We start from the raw sequence: 16,532 nt of genomic DNA, 5'->3' as shown, positions 1-16,532 counted from the left end.
CCACCACACTGAATCAGGCACAGGTATGACGTTCACCCTGACATAGAACATCAACAGCTTAACATTGTTGGCAGGACTCCAACCTGAGCAGGGAAACCCCAATGGATTTCTAGTCCATCGCCTTCACCACTCAGCCACAACAACCACATTGACACACATTTGTAGAGGATGGATATTCACAAAATTATCTTAGTTTCTGTCACAAGCCCATTTGTGTGAGGTCCTATTTTCTCTTTTTCAGCATTCCTTTGTTTCCAGGTCTCTAATAAGTGCAGAATTACAAAGACAAGCAAGCTTGATCCATCCTGGGCAGGTGATAGGAGCCCATTGACCACTGGCCAGAGACCCTGGCACAGACGTTGGGGTGGTGATAGAGAGCATTTATACAATTATATTCTACATTTATAAAATTCTACAATCCTACAATTTCATTGAGCAGATGCTTTTGTCCAAAGCCATGTACGTATATCACATGTATAGAATATATATGTTACTCTTTTATCTACTGATTAACCACAAAATTCAGTCAAATGCCAGTAAATTCTGAGTATTTATTCATTATTTATGATAATTTATTATTTTTGAATCCATTTTCACTGTCACTCTTCTGTTCATTTTCAGTGTGACTCATAAAAATGAACAAACTTTGACGTGTTTTCTTCTCTTGTGTATCAACAACTTCGGATTTGGAATCATTTTTCAAAATGTCCTCAGGAAGATGGTTTGTAATTCTGTCTCTCCCTCATCCTCAGCTGCTGCAGCACTTTAAAGAAAACCTTTGACTCGTTGATCTAACAAAGATCAGATGTTGTCTCCTCCAGAACATCAACACTTTAACGTTGTTGGCAGGACTCCAACCTGAGCAGGGAGACCCCAATGGATTTCTAGTCCATCGCCTTCACCACTCGGCCACAACAACCACATTCACACACACATTTGTAAAAGATTCACATTTACACAATTCTTTAAAATTGTGTCACAAGCCCATTTGCGTGAGGTCCTATTTTCTCTTTTTCAGCATTCCTTTGTTTCCAGGTCTCTAATAAGTGCAGAATTACAAAGACAAGCAAGCTTGATCCATCCTGGGCAGGTGATAGGAGCCATTGACAACTGGCCAGAGACCCTGGCACAGACATTGGGGTGGTGATAGAGAGCATTTCTACAATTATATTATACATTTATAGAATTCTATAATCCTACAATTTCATTGAGCAAATGCTTTTGTCCAAAGCCATGTACGTTTCTCACATGTATAGAATATATATGTTACTCTTTTATCTACGTATTAACCACAAAATGCAGTCAAATGCCAGTAAATTCTGAGTATTTATTCATTATTTATTGTTATTTATTATTTTTGAATCCATTTTCATTGTCACTCTTCTGTTCATTTTCAGTTTGATTCATAAAAATGAACAAACTTTGACGTGTTTTCTTCTCTTGTGTGTCAACAATTTTTGATTTGGAATCTCCTGACAAACAGACCACATGACCAAGATGAAGTGTTTTTGGTGAGTTTGGCTCCTGAGCTCAAGACAGTTGTGACTCATAAAGGACAGCTTCAAATGCAGCTGTGAAGCCTCATTGTCAGCTGGGAGGAACGACAGGTGTCTCCCTCTAGTGGCTCCTCACAGCAACACGAGCCTCATTTCATTCACATGCATCCACCACCTCACTACCAAAGGCCAGTTGGGCCTCGACAGACAGGTGAGTTTCAAGTGTTGGACAAAGGTCTTTAAGATGTTCTTATTAATTCTATAAAACCTGAGATTAAAATCTATGGAATTACAACTAACAAGTAGTCAAACACCTGATCAGATGCTCCTTCATGAGGCTGAGAAGAATCAATCAAAACTGGGATGTAGAAAATTAATTGAGAAGAGAAACCTACTGATTGGATGACATGGACTCACCTGATCCATGTCAGCCTTGTTGGAGCAGAAAGAGGTGGATCAGAGGAATCAGTGGATCAAGACTCAGGTGTCAGATGAAGAATCTCTTTATTCACAATGGAGTCAGAGAAATCTTCCAACGTGAGAGAACCTGACAGACCATTTTATACCAAAGACAGGCTGTGTGTGTGTGTGTGTGTGGGGGGGGGGGGGGGGGAGACGGGACAATGGCTTAAGGGAGCTCCAGGTAACTGGTTTGAACTGGTCCCTCATCTCTGTGAGTAGAAACCATCTGAGGTGGAGGGTGAAGATCTGCTTTGACCTCCTGATCTCCCAGTAAAGCCAGCATAGATGTTGAGCTTGGAGGAGTTGATGGCCTCCTTCATCTTCTTGTTGGAGATGTTTGCTAAACTCAGCACCACCACAGATCAGAGGAAAGTCCACTTGTCAGCTGGACACTGGAGTTTCTAGTGACCTGCAGGATCTTAGTTGTGGTGGCAGCAGGCCTGTTCCAAGAGCTTTGCTCACATTCATGATCAGGCTTCAGAATGGTTCTGGACCACTGAGTGACAGAAGCTGATCCTGGGGCAGCAGAAGACAAATATAGAGAAGAAAAGACAAAAGACTGAGAGAAAGGAGGGAGAGAATGACAAAAAGATGGGAACAAGATGAGGGTGAAAGACAAGCAGAGAGAAAGACAGGGGGATGGAAGACAGACAGACAGACAACCAACAACAGCAACAGCAACAGCAGCAATAATAGTATCGATATTGTCCTGTTATTGATGTTTTCATGTGAAAGTGGCATATTTAAGATAAAAGACACTGTTAGAACAGAAAGATCCAGAAAACCCACCAACAAGAGGTGTGTCTGGTACAGATGTGGAATTATTGGCTCTCACAATGTTGAGGCAACTGGGAAGAAGACAAACAAAAAAGGCTTGTGTGATTCAGACATTCATCAAAAATGGTCCTGTCGAACTGTTCAATGTGTCATGACTTCAGAAGCTCAAATCCTCTCTAAGTTCTAGTGAGAGTGGAAGAGATTATAAAATGAGAGAAGCAGGGCCCTCCCTCAGAGCTGAAACAGCTCAGTTGGGAGAGCGTTAGACTGAAGATCTAAAGGTCCCTGGTCCGATCCCAGGTTTCAGCAGAGGAACAGCATTGACTTTACTTTCCAGTGGAGGAACTGCAGACATGAAGGAAACGAACATCTTGTCCTGTGCATTCTTATGACATTCAAGACATTTTTGGAGCCTCTTGTTGGATTTTGCCACAGAGAATCAGAGCCAATCAAAAGCATGGTGGACTTGAACATGGAGGATTGAATAAGTCAAGAAAGCAGCAGTTTGACCTTCACAGGTGTTTCTTTTCCTGTCTAAATGCTGTAGAAAGAGCCTGAGTAGCTCAGACGGTAGAGCATCAGACTTTTAATCTGAGGGTCCAGGCTTCAAGTCCCTGTTCAGGTGCTGTGGATGTTCCAGTGTTTGACAACATGGTACTGGATGAAGTTCAGTGTTGAACGAACTGTCATCATTAAAAGTAGAAGTGTTCTTGTCTTGCCACTGTGAGACTGTCGCAAGAAAAGTGACCAATAAGAATTTCATGTGGCATGAAATTAACAAAAGACCACAAATAACACTGGTCAAGTTAATTTTATTTACATTGCACCAAATCACAACAAAAGTTATCTCATGACACTTTACAGGTAGAGCACGTCCAGTACCAAACTCCTTCAATGAATCTACACCCAACAATTCTCCATCAGCAAGCACATCCTGCAACAGTGGTGACAAACCCTTTAAACAGGCAGGAACATCAAGCATCAAGGTGATACCTTCCAGGGGACCGATCTCATGAGATAAACTTGTAAAGTGTCATGAGATAACTTCTGTTGTGATTTGGCATTTATAAATAAAATTGACTTGACTTGACTTTGAAGTTAGAATTAAATTTAAAGTAGAAAAATCTTCCCTCTTCAATCCTGTCACTCAGTGTTGTAAACTGTTTCAAACAAATTCTACTGTTCAACAGTTCAAGTGTTTCTAATGAAGCTGAATGTGCTCTCTTATACTTTCCTCAATTGTGTTTCTTTCATGTCCACCTGAGATCAAAGACAGAATTCTAGGTACTGTCAAAGCCCTGATGACATCATCAGGAATTCTGACTTTGATCTGGAGACTCTTGCTTTAACCTGAATTTGATCTGACTAATGTTTTAGTTTAGGTTGCATGATACCGACCACCTCATTTCTCCTGATGGACTGGTGACCTGTCCAGGGTGAACCCTGCCTCTTGCCCAATGTCACCTGGGACCCCCCCCCCCCCCCCCCTCGTGACCCTTAAAGGATAAGAATAGAAAGTGGATGGAGGGATGGACTTAACATTAAAATCAGCTGATCTGATCCACATTCTAATTCTTCCTGTCCCTCTTTAGGAGTCATGGAGAATAGTAGTGTATATAATAATGTGTATACAACCTTGGAGTATCTTTCCAAAGCTTTTAGTATTTAATCTTGTTTCTACTTGTAGTTTTAGTGTCTGGATCTTTTCTTTTTATATCCTGCTGTCTGCTCTTTGCTTTTGGAGCTTCCTTCAACAACTACCAAGCCTCCTGGGTACTGTAGGAAACATGGTCAAGTTCTTCTTACTTTTGCAGTCACGTCCTGCTCACATTGGTCTGTCTTCATTTTGACTCCTCCCACTGCCACAATGACCAGCCTTTATACACTTGGTGACTGGGGCCCTGGTTGCTGCAGGCCTCAACACCAGCCTGTGGTTGTGAGCAGGGCAGAACAGAACTGACAGTATCTCACATGCAGGACCTGGGTCAGATCCTGGTGCCAGCTGGGGCACCGCTTTAACCTGGACGCCCTGGAAGATCTTCTCCAGGAACTCGCCTTTTTCAGTCGAAACAGCATGAAACTTCAAGTAAAGAATTAAAATTATTTCATTAACAATGAGGTCTCTGTAATAAAACAAAAGGGACAACTGACTACATCACCATTTCTACCTCTTTTTAACAGACTCACATTTCAAAACAATCAGGTTTATTTTGCTCCTTTCTTTCAGCAGAGAATGGTTTTGTTCCATCAACCTCTGGGTTCTGCGCCCAGCACGCTTCCTCTGCTCCACTCTGCTCTACCATTCATTGAACAGGCCTTGATTGAGGAGAGCAGGATTGTGACAAGAACAGGAATGTGAGTGTTGAAGGTTTCACAATTTTCTCTGAAGCAGGCCTCAGCAGGTAAAGATTCATCTCTTATTTCAGAGGAGGATTTGAAGAATTCATTGTTGCTGAACTGTTTATGCTTCAATTTCTGGACGTTCACTGGTGGAATGTTTGTGGGTCAGAGGTGAAAAGAGTACAAGTGCACCTGTTGTGTGTGATGGGGCACCAACATGCAAGAAGTTGTGTCTCCTCAGAGACTGGAGTCTTAATCCAGCACCTTAAACCGCTCGGCCACACCACCTCACTGTGCTATTCAGGGAGTTGGTCTGTTGAAGGCATCTTGAAGAGGCAGTAACATAATGATATAAAACTTATTCTGAAGGGGGACCCCTTTCCCTACCACTGTCACAGGAAGTGACGACAGCGCCGCCAGAAGCAGCCAGGAAAGAAATGGTAAAAGGACTCAATTTGTACAGCTCCTTTCTACCTCAGCAGGCCACGCTAGCAAACCCCCTTTTGTTTGGTTTGGTTGTTGTTTAGTGACTGTGGATGAACACACAGGAGAAGTTGTGCATGAATTGGTGTTCCCTGTTCACTTGAATATATGCAGGAGTATGAGGTGGAAATAATACTGTTTATTTTTGTTCTTATTTCAGAACTGTTGACACAACAGTGTCAGATTAAAGCATCTTCACCTTCCAGATGCTGGTCTCCTTCTGGTGTCCTGACTGACACCCATCTTGTGTTCTGGATCCACCTGAACGAAGCAGCTCCAGATTCCTGAACTCCCTTACAGGTAAAGAAAATGGATGGCTGGATGGAAGTCCCCCAACTGTGGCTGTTCTGAAACTCTTCTCCTCAATCACTCCTGAGTTGACACTCTGAGATGGGAAACTCTGAGTATCTGGTTCCAGAACAGCTGATCTGAGTTGCTTCCATCAACTGTGAGTACGTTCACCTTGAGTTGCACACGTGCACAACCACGACAAAATGCCATCATCAATGGAGCCCCGACACCACGAGTCACCATGACAACCACGAACAAAATAACAAGTTATTTCACGCCAATTCATTGAAACAAGACCTTCATGTATTTATGGATCCATCACAAATATGAGCCTTCCCAGTCTGTCAGGTGGTAGAATTCAGTCAGCACCAATAACAGGAGAGTCAGAGTTTAGAAACCAAAGACAGACATTAAAGTCTCTCTGATAAAACAAAAATATAGTGAAGTATACTGGAAAAGAATATTGCAATATATTAAATATGATATTTCCATGGAGGGGCAGTTTTACATTTTTATTCTTGGATGCATTTATATTTTAGAATCAGAAAGGCAGTTACAATGACATCATCAAGAAAAAACCTGGTGCTGACAAAGGTGAGGTGAACAATTTTCACAATCAATCCCAAATTTAGGCCTGAAGTTAGAAAATAATATTAGCTAGCTAGCTAACGTTAGCTAGTTAACGTTAGCAAGCTGGCAATATTTAGCACCATCAAATAGTTCAAACAAGGTCAACAGCTGTTATAATGATGGTCACATGATTTCACCTTCCTCCTGTGTGACCTGTTTGGAGGTTTTAAATGCATCAAAGAAGCACATCAATTTGTTTATTGCTTTTTGACTTTGTCAGGAACCTCCAGTTCAACAAAATAAAGCAAAAACATTTTTGTCACTAAATTATAAAAGAGTAAGTATCGGTTTTGACCCAGTGATCAAAATAAGACCACAAAGCAACAATTCGAGCCAAACCTGAAGTCAGAAGTGCACTGTCAGCAACCCACTGACAGCAGCTCCTCTCCCAGTCATGGGAGCTTCAGGGGATTCTCATTTGGCCTCGTTTTCCCATCGACCTGCACAACAACAAAACAAACAAAGACGGCCATGTCCAGTGTGGTCCTGGATATGACGACTGGACTGCAGGGTCCCAGTATCACTGTGACAATTCTTTTACCAGCTATGACCTTGGACAAGAACTTCTCAGGAGGAAACTTATCATGGTGGCACAGTGAAGAAAACTGGACCTGAGCTGCCTGCTGAAATCTTGCAGGTGAAGGACAGAGCTCCACCTCTTTGACAGACACCACCACTGTTGGCTCATGTTGTCAAAAAATGAAGTGTGTCACACACATCTAAACACACACACATACACATGCATGTTCTTTCACACAGAGACTTTTCCTCTGTTTTTGTTTTTTACTGGTTTTGAACCAGTAGTTGGTTTCTGTTGGTTTGATCTGCTTGACTGGTTGTTGTTTGTTTGACCTTGCAAATCCATATTTTGGGTTCTGGCTTGTTCTGCTTTTCATTTTGTGTTTGTATTAAAGTTCATTTGCTGAAAAAGAGACTTTTTTCCTTTTTGTTGAGGTCAATATATGAGGGTCGAAACTGACCCATAACACCATGGATGTTACAATAGTTAATAATATTAAAATGAATAATAAATAAAACCAATCCATGTCAGAGATGTGTTCTAACACCCCTGAGTAATGGTCAGGAAACACAACAACCTTTTGTTTATTTCTATGATTTTCTTGAGGTTCATTTTATCATTTTTTTAACTGAAATCGAGGGTTTACTGACTAAAAAAAGGTCTCTCTATGTTGGCCCTGCGATGGACTGGCGACCTGTCCAGGGTGAACCCCGCCTCTCGCCCGTTGACGCTGGGATAGGCTCCAGCCCCCCCGCTACCCTTAATGTGTAGGAATAAGTGGAAGATGACAGTGGATGGACTATACTATACTAATAGTACTGACAATGAAAATTAAAACAAAATCGCTGTTCACTATAAGCTGACGAGTAAAAACGTGATGAAAAGGATGACGGCGGCCGGTCGGACTCTCAGGGTTACAACCATCCTTAATGCCTTGATTTCTTTTCTTTTGAACCAATAAATCATCTCAAAACAAATTTGAACTCTCAGTCCGACTTTTTGATTGGCGGCCCCGACCCCACACCCGCCCCGCCCTCCGTGGTGTTTCAGTGCACGTTGCAGAGACGCTGTGTAGACGAGCAGCAGACCTTCACCTGTGGCGGCAGCGTGGAAAGTTGGAAGAAAAAGACGAGCGGATTTATGGACGCATTTCTGTTATCATCCTGCTGAACAGAAGACGGAGTGTGTTGTTCCTGACAAGGATGGGGAGCGTTGTGGATCTTAGATTAGTGGAAAAAACACGACCAGTTTGAAAAGACACATGAAGGCCCGCCATCCCGCAGCTGGAGCTTTACTCTTGTGGCTTGTCAGTCAAATACAGAAAATAAACAAGAACTTGCACTTTTTCTAACAGGCTTCTGACGTTTCATTATTATGATCATGATCCTTATTGACAAGAGCAATGTGCTTCAATCTCAGTTTAAATGACAGTTTCATGTTTGCTTTGTATGGAGTTTTATAGAACATCACATATCCCTTTGCAACATCTCAGGAAAATGAAACATTGCTTCAGACTAAAATGAGACTAAAACTTAAGACAAAAGACTAAATTTAAACTAAAACTTTTCTAAACTAAAAGGCTAAGATGGGAATTTAACTGAATCCAGTCTTCGATGACTGACGATAACTAAAACGAAAGGAAAAATTCTTGTCAAAAAGAATCTCTGCTAGCTTGACAAATAAGTGCACAAACTGGGTTCAAGCTGGACTTTGGACACTGGTATCTGCAACAACTCCCATCAATTCCTAATCTAGCATCTCTGCTGTGGTCAAACTATTTTACAGAACATTTGACAGACCTGTGGAGCAGTGAGGACAGACATGAGTTGATCCACATGATCCACTGAAGCGCCATTTTACCCTGCCACTGAGGTCACCAACATGAGCTGGAGTTGGGACTCTTGAACTGAACCTGGTATCACAGCGACACCTACTGCTGCAAAATGGAACAGCAACATTGAACCCAAGTACAGGATTAGAGGGAGACTGATGGTCGCTGTTTGGGTTTTTGAAGAACAAGGAGGGTGTTGATTCAAGCTGGATTCTCAGAGACTATTTCCCCAACCTCTACATTGGCATCTACATTATCATCCAGTCATGTGACTGAAGTCATCCAGTCATGTGACTGAAGTCATCCAGTCATGTGACTGAAGTCATCCATTCATGTCAGTGATGTCACTTGGCAGGACTGTCATTGCCGTCACATTCTAGAAAAGAACCCAGACTCCACATGTGGCTCCCATGATAACTGATGGACCTCTGGTTGGAGGCTGGACGATGATGTTTGGACTTGAAGGAAAACTCCTTGTCCAAATTCCATTGTGTTCAAATTTAAAGTCCCACAACAAGAAGTAGCTGAATCTGACAGGTGAAGGTTTGGAACTCCAAGATGGTTGATGTTTTCTTGACTTGATGCCCTGACTGTCAGGGTAGATGACAGCTTCTTTCTGCTGCTGCATCTGAGTGGCTATGATTGGAGGTTTTACCTCCCAAGGTTGTCTGGTTCCAGGGGAAATTTGAAAATTTCAGTCCCCAACCTTGGCTGTTCTGAAACTCTTCTCCTGAATCACTCCTGAGCTGCAGCAAGAAAAAATACCAGTGCCCAACCAGATCAACTTTATGGCTGCTAACAGCCTCAGACACTTGATTTCCATCAATCTGGAGCCAAGAAGGCCCTCACCTGTGGTTCTCCTCCAGGAGGGTCCAGGTTCTGCCATTGTGGCTCCTTGTGCCACTGCCAGAGAGCCTCAGCTGCACACTGCAACATTTCAACAGGAGATTTACATTCCTTCAAATGTCCTGACATCTTATTCCAATGATTCTGTTCCATATTTATATTTTAAAATCAATCACACAATGAAAGCTGCCACAGCTGGTTTAAGAGAGAGAACACACTAAGAGATTAGAAACCAGTAAAATATGCTTTTCTGTGTGCAAACTAGTGAGGGGCATGGAAGGATATTTTACCACCAATACAGAACCCAAACTTTAGTCATGTGATGAGATGGTGACTCTGATTATGAAATTAATGGACAAAATGTGAATTGAAAGAAAATGCATTTCTTCAGTAGACTTTGATCCAACATTTGTAGTTAGATTTTGGTGGCTGCTCCATGTTGGAGGAAACCAGGCCAATGTTGGAACGTCACAGGGAAACTCGTTTGCCTCCTCTGCTGCCAGTTCAACCCACTTTGGCAGACGACCACTCACTCCCATCAGTGGAGAGCAGCTTCAACTTGGTTTGGAATTTTCCATTGTGGATGCATAGGAATGTGGAGAAAACATCCTTTGTTAAAAGTGGGATTTGAACCCACGCCTCCAGGAGAGACTGCGACCTGAACGCAGCACCTTAGACCGCTCGGCCATCCTGACAGAAACTTAAAATCGCAGACTTCAATATCAAATGAATTAATTCATTGACAAAGTAGAATTTTTCCACAGGAGCGACTGGCTCCTGAGTTGTTGCATTTATTGTTAACATAAAACACACAGTCTGTGTTCATGGCAGTAAGAAATGAATTTCATTTTTCTAAAGGACAAGAAATGAACCAGAACATTAGAACCTCATAATATCTCTTTATCAGTTTGTTCCATGGGACACATTCCAGACAGGAAGGTCCCCCTGAGACTTGAACTCTGATCACTGATTCAGAGTCCAGAGTGCTCACCATTTCACCATGGAACCAAACACAAGGAGGAGTTTCCTCAAAATACAGCTTGACATCACCTGCAATCCAAACTGTTGATATTTGGAGGTTCATCTTGCTCTTGTTCCAGACTACATTGCTAAAAGAAACATGAACCACAAGGAAATCATGGAACTCCAGATTTATTCAGGACTTTCTAACGACATCGTATGACCTGTGAGCAAAGACTGGCCACGCCTTCCTTAATTTATCAGTTAATTACTGCTTCAACAAACATGCCACTTAATTAAGTTACCAGAATTTCTCTCATTGAAAAACCCACCAGCCTGATTTCTTGACATGACATGAAAAATTCTCAAAAACACACAGTTGGGGTCCACAGATACAAGGTTAACCAGGAGCAATCCTGCTCCTGAACCATGGATGGAACAAAATCCACTGGAAAACTCAGCAATTCCTGAGTGCCACATCCATCCAGGAGCTTGGGTCTCCACTTGACTGTGATGATCCATGAGATCCAAGGAGGACAGAGGAAAGAAGGATCTTGTTGGAGATCTCCTACCTTCTTCCTACAAGTCAGAGGTTCATAACCTCACTTGTTGGTGGTGCCCTCAACCTGCTGAGAGCATCACTTAGTTAACTACAGAGAAACATAGCAGCTCTTCTGAAGGTTGCAGGAAACCTGCTGGAACAGAGACTTGGACTCAGGTCACTGGATTCAAAGTCCAGGGTGCTAACAGGTCCACCATGGCATCTGGGCTTTACTTACCGTGTAAAAAGGACCACAGTGGTCGTCTGGTTTTAATTTTCACAAACAAATACGGTTTAAAACTTGTAGACAGTGACACAGGGCTCTTATTCGAAGGGCCATGGGATGTGAAATATCCCAAACCTCTGAGATCAGAGCGCTCACTTTGAACTCAGGGTCCTGACTTTGGGGGTTCTTCCTTTGGTCTTCAAATACTTGCGGTTTTTATTGGCATAACTTTCAACTTGCATGCAAAAAGAGAATCACAGTCAACTTAAACCCAGCAGACAGTGTTTATTTCTAATGAATCAGACAATCGCACAAATGAGAATTAAAGGAAAAACAAAAAAAAAGGTTTAAAAAAAATCATTCTCCACTCTGAAGCTTTTGAAAGTTCATTTGAAGGTTTAAAGGTGGTGGTGAGGAGGACACCCTGATCCTCCCTGTCGTCACTGCCAGGATTCTTTCTTCTGGTGCTGTGGTTCTTCTGATGAAGGGCGGCATGATGTTTGCTGTCTCAGGCTCCACCAAATGTCCTCTTCAGGACGCCACAATGTGTCCTCTTCAGTGCTCCATCTTCCCTGCATCGGAGACACAAGGGTTTCTCCTGGTGCCGACCCTATCATCCTTCTACCGAATGGTGAGGCGATGGATCCTCAGAGGACGCTGGGATCCTTCTTCTCATCAGTGCCACAGTTTTTCATGGAGGGAACAACAGGAGCTTTTTAGTCATGTTTTGCTTGGTGTTTCCTGCACAGATCATCAGGATCTGTGACGCCATCTTGTGATAGTGGGTCATCATCTTGTTGTGTGATAGTGGATTCATTTATCTGCTATTTCAACACATTCAAGTTCATTATCCCTACATGTCAAAATACATTTGGTGTGGAGTTTTAGTTTCTGGCCTCAATCATAATGTGTGCATTTATTCTTCATTAACATTTCTCAGCTTTGTAAGTTTATGATATTTTTTCTTCCTCTGTTTTCTATTCCATTGTTGTTGATGATTCTATTGCAGGTTTGAGTTCCCTGTTGACTGAAGCAGAAACAGGAACCAAAACCTGGAGGTGGTCAGAGCTCCAAGTTGGGACGCTGATATTAAAGTAGGAGATGAACACATCCAGGTTAGCCATCACTCTCAGAACCTGCTACTTTACCTCTTCAGAATGTAGCAGCATAGCATAGCTTCCTCTCACCAGTTAGTGGCCCACTTTGATGTCTGGTATATGAGGTTAAAGGTTCTTTACAGCTCTGAATGAAGGGTTTATAAAGTGTTAACAATGCCATGAATAACACAAGCATTCAGTAATCCTTGATAAAAGGAGACTCACCATCAAGTTGGACAAGTTGAAGAACAAAAGGACTTCTCCACGATCACATTTATCCTCTCTCTCTCTCTGCGTGGACACAACAAATGAGCTGGTTCAGAGACACGAGGCAAAAAAAGCTGGATGAACTCTTCTTCATTCCAAAAATGACTTCACCCTTGAACACTGACGTCAGGTCATTTTATAGGGTCCTCCATTTTTTCATTCATGTGACGTTGCACATTGGGAAATAATTAATGATAAAAAAATAATATTTTGATGAAAACTATATTTGATCAGGAAAACTACATTGGGTCAAATAAATCCATCGTTAGTGACAGTGTTACTAATTTTAACTTTAGTGCTCTGGTGCTGATTGCCTCATTAAGATCTTCATGAAGAAATAAACTGAGATTTGTAAAAAAAAATTTTTTTTTTACAGAGTTGGCAGTTGTCTGAGCATTGAATCTTTCTTTGTGTTGAGAACAAACCCTCAAAGCCTTCATGTTTCAGTTTGCTTCACAGCTAACAGACAAACACCTCTTAGCCTGGTTCTGGTAGTCCAGGTTTAAACACCAACACAAGGATTTTATGCTGATTTCTTCACATGCAACTGAAATCTAGACTTCAAGTGTTCATGTGAGGTTACAGCTTCATGCCTATTTAGTTTTCAACAAATATTAAGTCATTTTAATGCATTGAGCTCACTAACGAACTTTAGTCTCAGTAGCTGAATCTGTTAGGGGGAAGGCAGTGTGGACCGGCAGGAGCCTCCTACAAAATGCAATGGAGAGAAGAAATCCTGAGGAGTCGCTATGAGATTGAAGTGTTAAAGACGTGGCTCCTTTGGTGGTGATAGGATTTGAGCTATTGACTCTATTTTTAGTTTATTTCAATGTTATTGCAAACATCAGCTGCTCACTTATCAGCTAGCAAGTAAACAACAGTATTGTTCAGTGTGCTAGCTGAAGTAGACCGAGCGGTCAGTTGAGTCTTTATTTCCATGTGTGCTCATGGTAGCAGGGGTTTAGATTTCTAAATGTAACCCTTTTACCACCGGCTCCAATATTAAAACCCACCTTAGGCTTACAGGGAACACTTTAACTCATTTCAAATATCTTGTATGGTAAAAGTCCCATCTGGAATAATTAAAATCAATCTAGGGCAATGTATGATTCTCACTCTTAAATATTCAAATGCAGGCTATGGGGAGTACACTTGACCTTTAAACTCTGCTGTAAAGCTTCAGTAACAACACACAAATTCAATGAAACCAACACAAGATTTCAGTTTAGAAAATGTATTAAAGGCTCGCAGAAAAACACATTCAAACCTTGAATAAACAAGACTATAGAAAATAAAAAGAATCCCGGGGTATATTGTTTGTCTTTTTTTCAACTGTCTAATTTTATTTCGAGTGCAGTCCGTTTACTTTCGTTGGCCCGCTTTAGTTGGAGCTCATGATGGAAACCTTTACCAGATCCCCCCGTGTGTCGGTGACGTCAACAATACTGGACCGCAGCCGATGAATCCCTCGCTCGTTGTGGCAGCAACCGTCCCGCTCGCAGCAGCCCGCAGCAACAGACCTCCGTGACTCGGCAGCAGTGACGCGTCCTCCATTAACGACTCTCCCGAGGCGACTATCCGAAGCTCCTGTCCCGTCCGTGCAGCGGCGTCTCCCTTCAGCGTGGACAGCGTTAGCCTAGCTCCCGCTAGCTTCTGTAACTGGACTTGCCTGGTGCTCAAAACACAATCGGTGGCGGAGAATCCGACTCACGCACTCCGATCACGTCAGTCAATTACAGTTCACAGTCCGTTACCGATAAAAACTCCTCTCCGACGACACACAGTCTCGAAACTCCAATAACGTTACGCAATTCACACGATTCCTCGCGCGCGTTTCTCCCGGAAGTGTAAACACTAAAGGTCATGAACTCACGCACATAACCTAATTTAATAGAATTACTTTAACATTTTTTAACGACATTCACACCCCATGAAATTATGTTTTTTTTGAAAGTTACTAATTTTAAACAAACAAATATTTATGTAAATTTTAGCTTAACCATGAACTGGCATTTTGTTTTTAACTTATTCGTATGAAAATCATGACATAAATACCACTGATTTATCAGAGTATTACATAAACCTAGGATTAAATTAAAGCTGCAGTCAGCGTTGTTTGGGCCTGAGCCTCCTCCCGCCCACCGGGGCCGAGCAGCAGGGGTCGTCCTGAATCCAGTGATGAATTTTATGAAAGTCTTGGGACTTGTACATTTACAGCAATTGCTTGCAGTGTACTACCAGATTTCAACAGTATCACCCTGTTTATAAAAATACAGTACTTTGCCGTTAATTCTAATAGGAATCTGTTAAATTACACCCCATGACTGTTTAACAGAACTATGCTGTAATGCTAAAATACAGTACTTCACTGTAAATAAAGCAACAGTATCATGCAGTATCTTTGCCTTATGGACGCAAGGAGAATCTCCTGAGCTGCACGTGAGGCCAGAGCCTTGGTTTTCGTCATCCATCTCAATCTCAGTCATTTGGTGAGTAGCGATTGCATTTATTGTAGACACTGGCGCAAAGTCTGTAGGCCAGTGGAGGCTAAGTGAAGTTTCCAGTTTGTGTGGCGACACACACGAGTGGGGGGAGCACTTATTAAAATATAATAGTGACCAAAGCCGGACAACGGCACCTTGGGAATTTTGACCAAGGAAATAGTTAACGTAGCGACCAAAAGGCACTCACAGGTTCATTTACTAATTGGCAGGAGACGTGGTTCCATGACAAAAATATTTTATTGTAAACAGGCCAGCAGATTAAAAAGAACAAGAATAAATCTAAACAAGTCTGGAGCTTACCAGTGGGGGTGAGGGATCCCAAGGCAGAAGACACCCTGATCAATTGGGACATCACATTTAAAAACATGATTAAAGCAAAACAGGGGTGCACAGCACACAAGAGGCAAAGCGACACCAGGACCGTGAGCTTCCAGTACCTGAAACGAAATGACAAGAATTATAATTTAACTCCAAAACTAAAAAAAACAAAAAACAAACTCAAACCACAATTTACAAATTAATTTGAGAAACAATATTTAATTATTAAACACAAATTAGCAAGGAAAAATAATACAATCCAAAATAACCAGAAACGAGTTCATTTCTCCATTGCTAGACCAGGGAGCTAACGGATAGCCGTTCAGCAGCTTGCTGCACCCTGAAGCCCAAGCGGAGGAATGGGAAACAATGCAGATCCAAACCTTCAGAGCACCATGAAGTACAGTTTAGTGGCGCCACACGGTGGACATCAGGATCTGGCAGACTCTGGTTAAACAAGGTGAATTACTGAAACAACCTCCAGTTCAACACACAGCAGATTCCACTTCGTTAACACAGAAGTAGAGCACTCCAGTGAACACAGTAAACAGTGAACAAACAAACAAGCAAAACGTGTAGATGGCCAGTAGGTCGCAGAACAGGCTAGTAGCAGAGCAGGCTAATAGAGCAGGAGCCTGTAACAAAGCAGGACAGTCTGTAGCAAAACAGCCAGAGCAAAGCAGGGTAGTCTGCAGCAAAACAGCCAGAGCAAAGCAGGGTAGTCTGCAGCAAAACAGCCAGAGCAAAGCAGGGTAGTCTGCAGCAAAACAGCCAGAGCAAAGCAGGGTAGTCTGCAGCAAAACAGCCAGAGCAAAGCAGGGTAGTCTGCAGCAAAACAGCCAGAGCAAAGCAGGGTAGTCTGTAGCAAAACAGCCAGAGCAAAGCAGGGTAGTCTGTAGCAAAACAGCCAGAGCAAAGCAGGGTAGTCTGTAACAAAACAGCC

Source organism: Aulostomus chinensis, chromosome 4, assembly GCF_037954235.1.
Source record: "Aulostomus chinensis isolate RoL2024-O1b breed Wild chromosome 4, RoL_Achi_v1.0, whole genome shotgun sequence".
In the NCBI taxonomy this organism is placed as follows: Eukaryota; Metazoa; Chordata; class Actinopteri; order Syngnathiformes; family Aulostomidae; genus Aulostomus; species Aulostomus chinensis.
Note: the sequence above shows the minus strand (reverse complement) of the source record.